The sequence below is a fragment of the Chiloscyllium punctatum genome, chromosome 52 (assembly GCF_047496795.1).
Source record: "Chiloscyllium punctatum isolate Juve2018m chromosome 52, sChiPun1.3, whole genome shotgun sequence".
Classification (NCBI taxonomy): Eukaryota; Metazoa; Chordata; class Chondrichthyes; order Orectolobiformes; family Hemiscylliidae; genus Chiloscyllium; species Chiloscyllium punctatum.
This window is the reverse complement of record NC_092790.1, coordinates 48390707-48404072: the sequence shown is the minus strand read 5'-3', so window position 1 is coordinate 48404072 and position 13366 is coordinate 48390707. Positions and strand designations below refer to the sequence as shown.

General features: G+C 45.3%; 1 long non-coding RNA gene across 5 annotated transcripts in view; it reads left to right on the top strand.

The window, feature by feature from the left end:
• Nucleotides 1–13366, top strand: part of LOC140470862 (uncharacterized) — a 1231916-nt gene that overhangs the window by 1074012 nt on the left and 144538 nt on the right. The gene's annotated exons all lie outside the window — the stretch shown is intronic.

The following is a 13366-nucleotide window of genomic DNA, read 5'->3' as shown; positions in this document are numbered from 1 at the left end:
TGGGAGAGATGTTTGGGGGCGCGACAATGTTGCAGGGTTGTACATAGTTACAGTTGCTACAGAATGTCCGCAGGAGAAAAGTTTTTATTGTTTGGAGAAAGTTAGAGAGATAAAGTGTCTTTGATTAGACTTCAGAGATAGGGATGTAATTGATTAGATTAGATTACTTACAGTGTGGAAACAGGCCCTTCGGCCCAACAAGTCCACACCGCCCCGCCAAAGCGTAACTCACCCATACTCCTACATTTACCCCTTACCTAACACTACGGGCAATTTAGCATGGCCAATTCACCTGACCTGCACATCTTTGTACTGTGGGTGGAAACCGGAGCACCCGGAGGAAACCCACGCAGACACGAGGAGAATGCGCAAACTCCACACAGTCAGTCGCCTGAGGCGGGAATGGAACCCGGGTCTCTGGCGCTGTGAGGCAGCAGTGCTCACCACTGTGGCACCGTGCTGCCCACCAATGTGTGTAGGATGTGTGTAGGGTTGTGGATCGTTACATGGTCTATGTTGATCAGGGTGCAGAAACATTTACAGGATTCCAGGATGTCGTACATTTAACAACAGTTGTGGGATCTGGAGAATATCACAGCGATAGGGAGGGTGGTATGGACTGGAGAATGTTGTAAGCACATGGAAGATGATATAAGCTGGAGAATGCTGCACAGACAGGGATGAAGTTGTAGACTGGATACAGTTAGAAGGAGAGATGATTTTATGCACTGGAAGGTATGTCAGAGAGAGAGTGGTGTGCATGCTGCAAGATACGACAGGGATAGGGAAGCTTGTAGAGAGGCTTGTGAGAAACCAGATTTACTTATGAACTTAGGATGTGTTGCAGTGAGCGGAGTCTTTTGCAGATATAAATGAGGATACAATGGCCACAAAGCAGTCACACCAATACGTAGGTATATAGGAACTGAAGGATGTGAAAAGATTAGACAGACTAGGCGTGTTGTATGCAGTGGAGGGGATTAAACTGATAGGGATGGTTTTAGAGACTCAACAATGTTAGGATATAATGGGAGTTGCAAAGGTAAGAGCAGGTTTCAACAATTCGGAGGATATAGACCTGAAAGAGCTTTGACAGATAGCGATGGAATGGTAAAGGGAATTGTAGTGGCTTCCCTTTCATAAGCAATTCATAAGCACTTAAAATAGCCTGTTTGACATGTGCATTATCTCTCGACCATTCATCAGACAGCGCTGCAAATATTTCACTGGCTCCGCCTACCAGCTTAGACTGAACTAGCATCACCCAGAAGACCTCGGGCCACTCTACCCGTCTATGTAATCTTTCAAATGAAATACAGAGTTCCTTGACAGTAGAGTCACAGGTAGATAGGATAGAGAAGAAGGCGCTTGGTATGCATTCCTTTATTGGTCAGAGTATTGAGTCCAGGAGTTGGGAGGTCATGTTGTGGCTGTACAGGACAGTGGTTAGGCCACTTTTGGAATGCTGCATGCAACTCTGTTCTACTTCATATCGGAAGGATGTTGTGAAACTTGAAAGGGTCCAGAAAAGGTTTACAACAACGTTGCCAGGGATGAGCTAGAGGGAGAGTTTGAACAGGTGATGGTTGTTTTTCCTGGAGAGTCGGAGGCTGAGGGTGACCTTATAGAGGTTTATAAAATCAAGAGGGGCATGGATAGGGTAAATAGACAAAGGCTTTCTCCTGGGGTGTGCGAGTCCAGAATTATAGGGCAAGGTTTAGGGGAAGAGTAGAAAGATATAAAAGAGAACTAAGGGGCAACTTTTTCACGCAGAGGATACTACATATATGGAATGAGCTGCCAGAGGAAGTTGTGGAAGCTTGTACAATTGCAACAGTTAAAAGGCATCTGGATGGGTATCTGAATAGGAAGGGTTTAGAGGGAGATGGGCTGGGTGCTAGCAGGGGGGACTACATTGGGTTGGGATATCTGATCTGCAGGATGGGACCATGAATGGGTTGTGGAACCTGGAGGATGTTATGATTTGAACCACAGGTAATGTTTGATTGGATCTTTCAGCCAATCTTACAGATGGTACAATTGCAACATTTAAGAAGCATTTGGATGGATATATGAATAGAAAGGGTTTGGAGGGAGATAGGCCAGGTACTGGCAGGTGGGACTAGATTGGGTTGGAATATCCTCTCAGAATGGCTGGGTTGGAATGAAGGGTCTGTTTCTATGCTGTACATCTCTATGACTGGAAGATTGGCTGAATGGTCCAATCAAAAATTACCTGTGGTTCAAATCATAATATCCTCCAGTTTACACAAGCCATCCCCTGTCCCATCCTGCAGGTTCAATGAATCCCGGAACCTCTAACCTTCTGTAAGTCCCACGTCCCTTCCGACATTTGTACCATCCTCCAGGTTCTGTAGCCCTTCATACCTCGTAACATGGCCCAGACTCTCCAACTCCTCCTTCCTCTGCAATGTTCCCCAGAAGGGCACTGGAGGATGCCGGGAGTTACAGAGATATGGAGGGACATCAGGACGGGAGGATTTTGCGGACATTAGGAATATATGGACTTGAGGAGGTTTCACAGTTTCTGAGTGTTGTAGGGACTGGAGGAACTTACAAATATAGGGATAATTTTAGATTGGAGGATTCTGCAGAAAACCTTTACGTGGTTAAAGGCAGGATTCTTAGCAGCGTGCAGGAACAAAGGGATCCTGTGTCCCTCAGGTTCCCACCCAAGTTGACAGGCTGTTAAGGCGGCGGATGGTGTGTTGGCTTTCATTAGCAGGGGGATTGAATTTAAGAGGTGTGAGATTTTGCTGAAGCTCTACTGAACCCCAATTAGAAGACACTTCGAATATTGTGAACAGTTCTGTTTGCTTCATTATAGGGAGGACGTGGAAGCTTTAATGACAGTGCAGAGGAGATTTAGCAGGATGCTGCCTGGACTGGAGGGCATGCCCATAGAAGGTAGGTTGTGGAAGCTAGGGCTTTTCTGATCAAAGCGAAGGAGGAAGAATGGTGACATGATAGAGGTTTACAAGGGAATGAGAGGCATAGATAGAGTGGATAACCAGAGATTACATCCCACGGTGAAATGGCTATCACAAGGAGACATAAGTTTAAGGTAATTGGCGGAAGGTTTAGCTTCGATATCAGAAGGATATCAGAGCATTCCAAAAAGACCACTCCCTCCGGGACTCCCTCGTCAGGTCCACACCCCCCCCCACCAACCCAACCTCCACTCCCGGCACCTTCCTCTGGAACCGCAAGAAATGCAAAACTTGCGCCCACACCTCCCCCCTCACTTCTATCCAAGGCCCCAAGGGATCCTTCCATATCCACCACAAATTCACCTGCACCTCCACACACATCATTTATTGCATCCGCTGCACACGATGTGGTCTCCTCTATATTGGGGAGACAGGCCGCCTACTTGTGGAACGTTTCAGAGAACACCTCTGGGACACCCAGACCAACCAACCCAACCACCCTGTGGCTCAACACTTCAACTCCCCCTCCCACTCCACCAAGGACATGCAGGTCCTTGGACTCCTCCTTCGCCAGACCATAGCAACACGACGGTTGGAGGAAGAGCACCTCATCTTCCACCTAGGAACCCTCCAACCACAAGGGATGAACTCAGATTTCTCCACTTTCCTCATTTCCCCTCCCCCCACCTTGTCTCAGTCAAATCCCTCGAACTCAGCTCTACCTTCCTAACCTGCAATCTTTTTCCTGACCTCTCTGCCCCCACCCCACTCTGGCCTATCACACTCACCTTGACCTCCTTCCACCCATCGCATTTCCATCACCCCCTCCCCCAAGTCCCTCCTCCCTACCTTTTATCTTAGCCTGCTGGACACACTTTCCTCATTCCTGAAGAAGGGCTCATGCCCGAAAAGTTGGTTCTCCTGTTCCTTGGATGCTGCCTGACCTGCTGCGTTTTTCCAGCAACACATTTTCAGCTCTGATCTCCAGCATTTGCAGTCCTCACTTTCTCCTTGAGGGTGATGCTTACACATGTAAGAGCTGGAGAAGATTGTGGAAATGAGCAGATGGATGGAGACACTGGAGGAGCTTACATTGACAGGGTGGGTGCTGGCAATGAAAAGATATCACATCGATAGTGGGTCTTGTAGGAACTGTATTGAAAGAGTCACAGACATTGGAATGACTTCTGCAGATTGGGAGTGTTACAGGGACTGAGAGGATTGTAGGGTCTCCACAGATTGATCGTGTCTTTAAGAACATGTAGATACGGAAATCTTAAACCCAATGAATGCAGTCTTCATTTCAAGACCAGAGCCTTATTATCCCTCATCAGCCAAGGATCCCTAACCCTGCCAGCTTTTCCCTTTACCCCAATGGGTCATACTGGTCCTGGATTCTTGAGATCACACTTTGAAAAGCCTCCCATTTGCCAGTTGTTCCTTTTCCTTCAAACAGACTCACCCAATCGATTAGAATCATAATGTGGAGGTGCTGGTGTCGGACTGGGGGTGTACTAAGTTAAAAATCACCCGACACTCGGTTCCAGTCCAACCGGTTTATTTGAAAGCACAAGCTTTCAGAGCACTGCTTCTTCATCAGGTGGTTGGGGAGCACAATCCTAAGGTGCAGAATTTATAGCAACAGGATGGCAGTGTCATGGAATATAATATCAAACAAATTTAGTTTAAGCCTTTCATCTGTTACAGTGATCACAAGCGATTCCAAAGCGAGTTGGATTATAACTGGACGTTGTGCAATTTTAAATTCACAGCATTGACGCTGGCCAGATCCTGCAGAATGGCCCCAAACCTGGCCCTGTTCCAGTTTTCCTCTTCAATCTGTGGACCTGCTGATCTTTTTCCATAACTATGTTAAAACGAAGACAGTTGTGGGCACTGGACCCAAAGTGCTCTCTGAATGACACTTCAGTCACTTGCCCGACCTAGTCTTCTGAGGGGAGGTCCACTGTTGCACCTGCCTGAGTAGAGTAGGCCCCTCTGCATATTGATTGAGGAACCTTCCTTGGACACATTTGAAAAATTGCACTCCGTCCAGGTCTTTTTATACTCGAGGTGACCCAGTCAGTACAGGGAATATTAAATTCTCCAGCCTGCACTCCTCTATTATTCCTATAGTTATCTCAATCTCTCTACACAGCTGCTCCTCTGGTATCTACAACAGCCTACAATACAGTTCCAATAAAGTGACCACCCCCTTCTTCTTTCTAACATCTAACCATGTGGAATTTTAAATGAATATATGTTTTAAAAATTAGAATTAACAATCCATAAATAAGTATTGATAAAAATCCAAGCACTTGACCTTCAGAGAAAGACAACAGTTCACTCTCACGTGGTCTGCACGACATACCCACAGCAAAGTGTTTGCCTCTCAATGACCCTGTGAAATGGGCGAGCCAGCTGTTTAGCTCAAGGGCAGCAAGGGATGGGCAATAAAGGCTATTCAGCCAGATACACCCACATCCCATACCTGATTTTTTAAAAAGATCCATTCAGATTGGTCCCAGCACAGTTCCAGTGGAACAATGTCCTGGCTAATCACGTTGGTAGATTTATGGACAGGGCTTTAAAGTGACAGAGAGGATGCAGGGACAGGCTTCAGGTGAAAGGAGCTTTCCAAATCCAAAGAGAAAAGGTGAAGCATCAGAGCAGCGTGGGAATGTGACTGAAGACAACAGAAAGGAACAGGGTGGGACAAAGTTTAACTAAAACTGTAGATCAGCAAATCCATTTTTGACAGGAAATTGTGGGAACGAGTAAATTATGTTTTTTATTAATGGACAAAGTCTCTGCAACAAGGTAGATGGATTTGTGACACAGAGATAAAAGAGATTTAGACATCAGAGAGACGTGGTTACAGGGTGAACAAAAGGGGGAACAGAAATATTCAATGGTTCACAACCTTGTGCAAATTCAGGCAAAATGGACGGCGCTAATAATAATGGGTAAGAAAGGCATTACAGAGAAAGCATTTGGCATCAGATCATGAAGTAGAGTCAGTCTGAATGTAAATTCTGCCTACTACTTGCCAAGGACAGAAACAGCAGAACAGTTTTAGACCACCCACCGAACAGCATTTCATGGATCGTCACTGCAATAAATAGGAATTCATTGGAATTTTTAATACAGGCATGGTGAACATTTAGTGAAACGTCAATATTCGCAAAGTCTGGGACAATCACACTGACAACAGTGATATTGGAAGAGGAGTTCAGAGAATTTTTTTCAGTGTTTCTTAGAATAACACATTGTGCAACTGGCGAGGGACGGAACTGTCTCAGAGAGACTGTTGTGTGATAAAACTTAGTGAATGAGTAATGTCACCTGGAGAGATCCTCTGGGAAATTGTGAGAAAGTGCAGTTTAAAGAAATATAAAGTTTTAAAGTGAATCACAGAAAGGACAAGCTACAGCTAGAAACAAAAATAGCCAATGACATGAGATTGAGAGGAGAACTGACCAAGGTAAACAGGCTAAACAGACTGAAATATGTGTCTGTAAATGAACAGTGGAAAACATTTGAAGGAACAGTATAAAATACTCAACAAAAGGACATTCCACTGAAACACACAAAAACTCAGCAAGAAATCCCCACCGGTCCCTCACTCAGGACAAAATGGATCATATTAGATTATGAGGCTGAGAAGATCACCACAAAGTACTTAAAAACCTGAAGTGAGAGAGAGTTTTAGAGTAAGATTTAAAGGGATTGCAATGGGTCTGCTAGCAGGAGGAGGGCAATGGGAAGGGGAATCGTTGTCAAGGTTTATTGACACGATACGAACATGGAGAGGTGAAGGTGCTGGAGGTGGTGAGAGTGTTACAGAGAGTGGTCAGGGTCTGAACGGTGTTACAAAGCCAGTACGAATTGCTGCAGCTGGAGGGGTTTGCAGAGGTAGGGAGGGACATATGTATTTTTATTTATTCATTCATGGGATGAGAGTGTCACTGCCTGGACCAGCATTCTTTGACCCCATGCTAATTACCCAGAGATTGTTGGGGCCCTGGTGGATAAATATAATACTTTGCTGGCCACAGGTGAAGTGCTGAATGACTGGAGGATCGCTAATGTGGTTCCTTTGTTCAAGAAGGGCAGCAGGGATAGGCCAGGTAATTACAGAGCAGATAGTCTGACAGCAGGGGGAGGGAAATTATTGGGAACTACTGTGAGGATGAATCAACACTTGCAAAGGTAAGGATCAACTCGGTTTAGTCATCATGGATTTGGCAGAGGGAGATACTGTCTGAGGAATTCAGTTCAGTTTTTTTGAAATGGTGCTTAAGTATATTGATGAGGGCTGTGCAGATGATGTGGTTTACATGGAATTGACTAAGTCCTTAAACAAGATCCAACATGGAAGGCTGGTCCAAAAGGACTGGGTTCCAAGGCAAGTTGGCAAATTGGATGCAAAATTGGTGGATAGAATATTTTCACCAGCGGGTGTACCACAGGGATCTGTGCAGGAACCATTGAACATTAATAACTCGGATGTGAAAGCAGAAGGTATCATTAGTCGGTTTGCAGATGACATGAAAGATAAGGGTGTTGTTCACAGTGAGGAGGATGGTCTCTGTCTGCAGTCCGATGTCGATCGGATGATAATCTAAGCAGAGTTTAGTTCTGATTGAAGTGAGGTAATATTCTGTGGGAGGTACGATTAGCGAAGTACAGACGTAATAAACGGTAGGTCCTTGCGGAGTACTGAGGAATACACGGACCTTGGTGGACAAGTCCATAGATCCCTGAAGGTGTCAGCACAGGGAGACAGGGTGGGAAAGACACCTCAACTGGGAGCGGGAGAGGGACAAATATCCTGGTGGGGCGAATTGCTCGAGCTGCTTGAGAGGATATAACCTCGTCTGGCAGGGTGTTGGACCTTAAATAAACGTAAGGCCAGTAAGAAGATTGAGGCTGGTACACAAGTAAAAGACAGCAATTTCAGCAGAGAAGGCAGGCAAGAACATAGCAGGGAATGGGGGAAAACCGATGAGTAAACTGCATTTATTTCAATGCAAGGGGCCAGACAGCTAAGGAAGATGAACTCAAGGCATGGATTAGAACATGGGACTGGGATATTATAGTTATTACAGAAACACAGCTGAGGGAGGGGCAGGACTGGCAGTTCATTGTTTCAAGGTGGAGATGCTACAGGAAGGGGAGGCAAGAGACGACGTGTGGTAGTGGGTTTTGATTGCATGAAATATCACAGCAGTACTTAGAGAGGATATTCCTGTGGGATCGCCCAGTGAAGCTATGTTCGTGGAACTGAGAAATAAGAATGGGTCATCACTTTGATACGATCGGACTGCTGACCCCGAATAATCTGTGGCAGACTGAGGAACAAATATGTCGGGACATCTTAAATATCAACCATAATAATAGGGCTGTTATGGTAGGGTTTTTGAACTTTCCAAACCTAGACTGGGACTGCCAGTGTTCAGTGTTTGCAAGGGAGGAATTTGGTAATTGTGCTCCAGAAAAAGTGCAAGTTATAAAATGGAGCCTGACCAATCTTGATCATATTAGGCAGGAACTTTCAAAATGTGATTGGGGAAGGGAATTATTTACAGGGAAAGGGAAGTTTGGCAAGTGAGAATATTTTAAAAGTGAGATAAATTAAGTGATCAGCGCCAGCATTTTCCTGTTTGTGTGCAGGTCAATGCTGACAGCATTCGGAAACACTGACTGTCTATTAAGGGTCTGGCCAAGGAAAAGGGGGCATATGTCATGTACAGCCAACTGGATCAAGGGAATCACTGAGGATATACAGGGGCTGTTGGAATACACTTTGAGTAGAAAACAGGAATGGAGAAAGGCTAAACGAAATAGCCTCAGCAGAGAAGGAAAGGGGAATCCAAAAGTGATTGTATCAGTATATTAAGAGTGCATAAGTAACTCAGGACAAAATAGTGTCCATTAAAGATCAATGAGGCCATCAATGTGTGGAACTGCAGGATATTTGCGAAGATCCTAAACAATTTTTTCGCTCCAGAACTTATTGTGGAGAAAGACTGGGCAACTCAGGGAATGAGAGTAATACGTTAGACCACCATTGGAGTTCTGTGCAATTCCAGTCTCTCTGCTACAGGAAGGATGTTGTGAAACTTGAAAGGGCTCAGAAAAGATTACCAAGATATTGCCCGGGTTGTTGCTGAATAAGCTGGGGTTACTGTCACTGGAGAATCGGAGACTGAGGGATGACCTTACAGAGGTTTATATGAATATGAGCGGCATGGATAGGGTAAGCATTCAAGGCCTTTTCCCAGAAGTTGGGAAGTCCAAAACTAGAGGGCATAAGTTTAAGGTTATAGGTGAATGGTTTACAGAGGGACTGAAGGGACAGCTTCTTCACACATATGGTGATGTGTGTATGGAATGAGCTGAGAAAGAAAGTAATGGAGACTGATACAATGACAACATTTAAAAGGTATCTGGATGGGCATCTGAATAGTAAGGGTGTAGACGTATATGGGCCAAATGCTGGAAAAGGGAATGGATTTATTTAGATCTTCTGGTAAGCCTGGACGAGTTGAGGACCGAAGGTTCTATTTCTGTGCTGTATATCTCTATGACTTGAAAAGAGTGCATGTTATAAAAGAGGTGGTGCTGGAGGTTTCAAAACACAAAGCTATTGCAAGTCCCAGAACCTGATTAAGTGTATCACAGGACACTGTGGGATGCTAGGGAAGAAATTGTGGAGCCCCTAGCAAAGGTATGTGTACTACAGACAGCCATGTGTGATGGGCTGGCAGGCTGGAGGGTGGCATCATGGACAGTGAAGGAGGTTTTCTGAGATTACAAAGGGATCTTGATGGAGGGAGTGAATGGGCTGGAAAACTAGAGATGGAATTCAATCGGAATAAATACAAGGTTATGTTTTTTGTAAAACAAACAAGGATATAGCTTATCCAATTAATGTTAGGGCCTCTGTTAGTGTTTTAGAGCAGAGGGACCTCTGGGTTCAGGTACATAATTCTTGACGTTTGCATCACAGGATGGATAAGACAGTGCTTTGCATGCCTGACTATTGCTCAGTCCATTGAGTGGAGGATTTGGGACGTCATGTTGAGATTGCGTAGACATTTGTGAGGCCTGTTCTGCAATACTCTGTCCAGTTCTGGTCGCCCAGTTAACAGGGAGGATATTATTAATCTGCAGGACATTCAGAAGAGATTTACCAGGATATTGCTGGGTATGGAAGGCTTGAGTTCTGAAAAATGGCTGGATAGGCTGAGTCTTTTTTCACTGGAGCCTGGAGGTTGGGACATGATGCTATAAAGGTTTATGAAAAAAAAAATGATTTATAGATCAATTTAATGGTAGTTGCCTTTTCCTCAGGATGGGGGAGTCTCAAGAGGAGGGGCCACATTTTTAAGGTTAGAGCAGAGAGATGTTCAAAAAAAGGTATGGGGCAATTTGCTACACAGGGGGTGGTTTGAGTGTGGAATGAACTTCCTGAGAAAGGGGTTGGTGCGGGTACAATTACAATGTTTAAAAGATATTTGGATAAACAGGTGAATAGGGAAGGGTTGGAGTGATATGGGCCAGCAGCAGGCAGCTGGGAAGAGTTTAGTTTGAGATGATGGTGGGTATCAACTGAAGGATCAGTTTCCATTCTGTATGGGTCTGTGACAAGAATATGGTTTGATTCCATTATTGAAGAAAGGATCAGGGCTGGGTCCACTGATGGGCATCATCGACATAAAGGATTTGGTTGAAAATATAGGAGTGATTATGCGAAAGTTTGTTGATGATCAAATGAATGGTGTAGTGGGCAGTAAATACGGTTATCAAAGGGGATACTGACCAACTGGGCCAGTGGGCCAAGGAATGAAAGATGGGGTTTAATTCAGGTGTTAGATTTTGTTAAGACAAACCAGGGAGGACTAACACAGTTAATGGAAGGGCTTTGGCCAGGGTTGTCAAACAGAGAGAGAGAGAGAGAGAGAGACCAGGGGGTGCAAGTTACATTGTTCCTCGGAAGTGGCATCACACGTGGACAGGGTGGGGAAAGCGATATTTGGCACATTTGCCGACATTGGCCAGCACTTTGTTTCATACGTTGGAGATATTTGTAACATTGTCCTAAATAGTTCACTTGGGCAGAGGAGGCCACGGGGTGACCCTAAGAATGGTGAATAAACAAGGGTAGGTGAGTCCAAAACTAGAGGGTATAAACGGGAGGTGAGAGAGCAAGGATTTAAAGAGGGAACTGAGGGGGAACATTATCCACAGAGGATGGTGCATATCGGAACAGACTGCCTTAGGCACATGGGAGAAACAAGAACAATTACAGCATGGAAAAGACATTTGGGCAGGTACATGGAGAGGAGAAGGTTTGAAGAGATAAGGGCCAAATGCAGGCAAATGAGACTCATTCAGTTTAGGTAACATGGGCAGTATTGAGGAGTTGGACCACAGTTTCTGTTTCCGTGCTGTATTACTCTGTATCCAGTTAAAGAGGATTAGTGTACCAAAATAAGGCATGTTGGAGACACTGAAGCAAGTTACAGCCATGGGGATGGTAGTCTGGAATGCAGTACATTTCAAATATGTGGAGGGAGTATCGGGAAGGGAGGAGGTTACACGGACAGGGACGATTTTCGGAGTTAAAAATGACTGAAGACACTGGTGCACAAGCCATGCCGCAGATACAGTGTTGCAGAGTAGTGAGTCTTAGTACAGTGTTGGAGGGAGAACACAGAACAGAAAGATCCCAGGCAACATTCACAACCTCTCGACGGAGACCTACTCTCCCCTCTGTTGTACTGATGCTCACTAAGACAGCACAGGACTGGATTGATAACTATGAACTCCCGATGCTGTCTCAGTGCAACATAAGTTAAAGTAGAGGTGGTGATTGAGCATGGGGTGTGTCTATACTGTGCTCCCCATCCAGCACTGTATCTATGTCATGTCTGGTTAGCCAATGTTTGGAGCCCTCTCATTGCTCCCTGCTCTGTGTACTGTGAGTGATCTTACCTCACTGCAGGATTTATTGAAGGCTTCAGATCTCCCTTCCCTTCGTCTCTCTGGCTGACCAACTATCTTCAATGAGGTGATGGATGAGACACACAGCAGTTGGGAAGTCTACTGAGTCAGCAACCTCTTGAGTACCTACAGGAGACAGAGATAGACAGAATGGGAAATTAGACTGATGCAGTGTGGGTTACACAAGGAGAATGGAAATGAGCCCAAAGAGATATCTGGAAAATCCCAAACTCCATCCCTGGCCTGTGCTGTTGCGTCTCTCTGGAGTGGAGAATTCTGTTAGCTCAGGATTTGGAGTAGCTGCAAGAGTGAGAGACGCTGACAGAGGCAGCAATTAGACCCACACAGGGAGCGATACCACATGGAGAGAGACTAAGTGATATCACTGGAGTGCTGGAAACTTCAGGATCACACAGTCATGTTGGAAGAATGTGTTTAGCTTCATGTATCAGTGCTCAGGGATGAGCAACCAGTGAGCAGGTGAAGTGATGGCCTAATAACATTATTGTTAGGGCATTTGTCCAAAACCTCAGCTAATGTTCAGGAGAGGCAGGTTTGAATCCCATCATAAGATATGGTGGAATTTAAAAATAAATAATTTTAAGAATAGCAATTAACAATCCATAAACAAATATGAAACCATTGCTGATGTACAAAAATCACAATCCCTTAGATTTGATTCCCTACAGTGTGGAAACAGGCCTTTTGACCCAACTAGTCCACACCATCCCTCCAAAGAGTAACCCACTCAGACCCATCTCCCTCGACCTAATACACCTAACATTATGGGCAATTTAGCACGGCCAATTCGCCTGACCTGCGCGTCCTTGGACTGTGGGAGGAAACCGGAGCATCCAGAGGCAATTCACGCAGACAAGTGGAGAAGGTGCAAACTCCACACAGTCGACCGCGGCTGGAATCGAACCTGGGACCCTGGATATGTGAGGCAGGAGTGCTAATCACTGAGCCACCTTGCCGCCCACTTGCCCCTTCAACAACGAGATCTGATCATCCTCACGTGGTCTGCACGACATACCCACAGCAAAGTGTTTGCCTCTCAATGGTCCTCTGAAATGGCCAAGCAAGCTACTCAGCTCATGGGCAGCTAGGGCTGGGCAATAAAGGCTGGTCAGACAGAGACACCCACATCCCATACCTGATTTATAAAAAAATCCAATAGGATGGTCCCACTGGAACTGTGCTGGGAGCAGTGTCCTGGCCAATCATGACAGTAGGTTTATGGACAGGGCTTTAAACTGACAGAGAGGATGCAGGGACAGGGTTCAGCTGAAAGGAGCTTTCCAAATTCAAAGAGAAAAGGTGAAGCATCGGAACAGTATGTGGATGTGGCTGAAGGTAATCAAAAAGGAACAGGATGGGGACAGCGATTAACTAAAACTGTA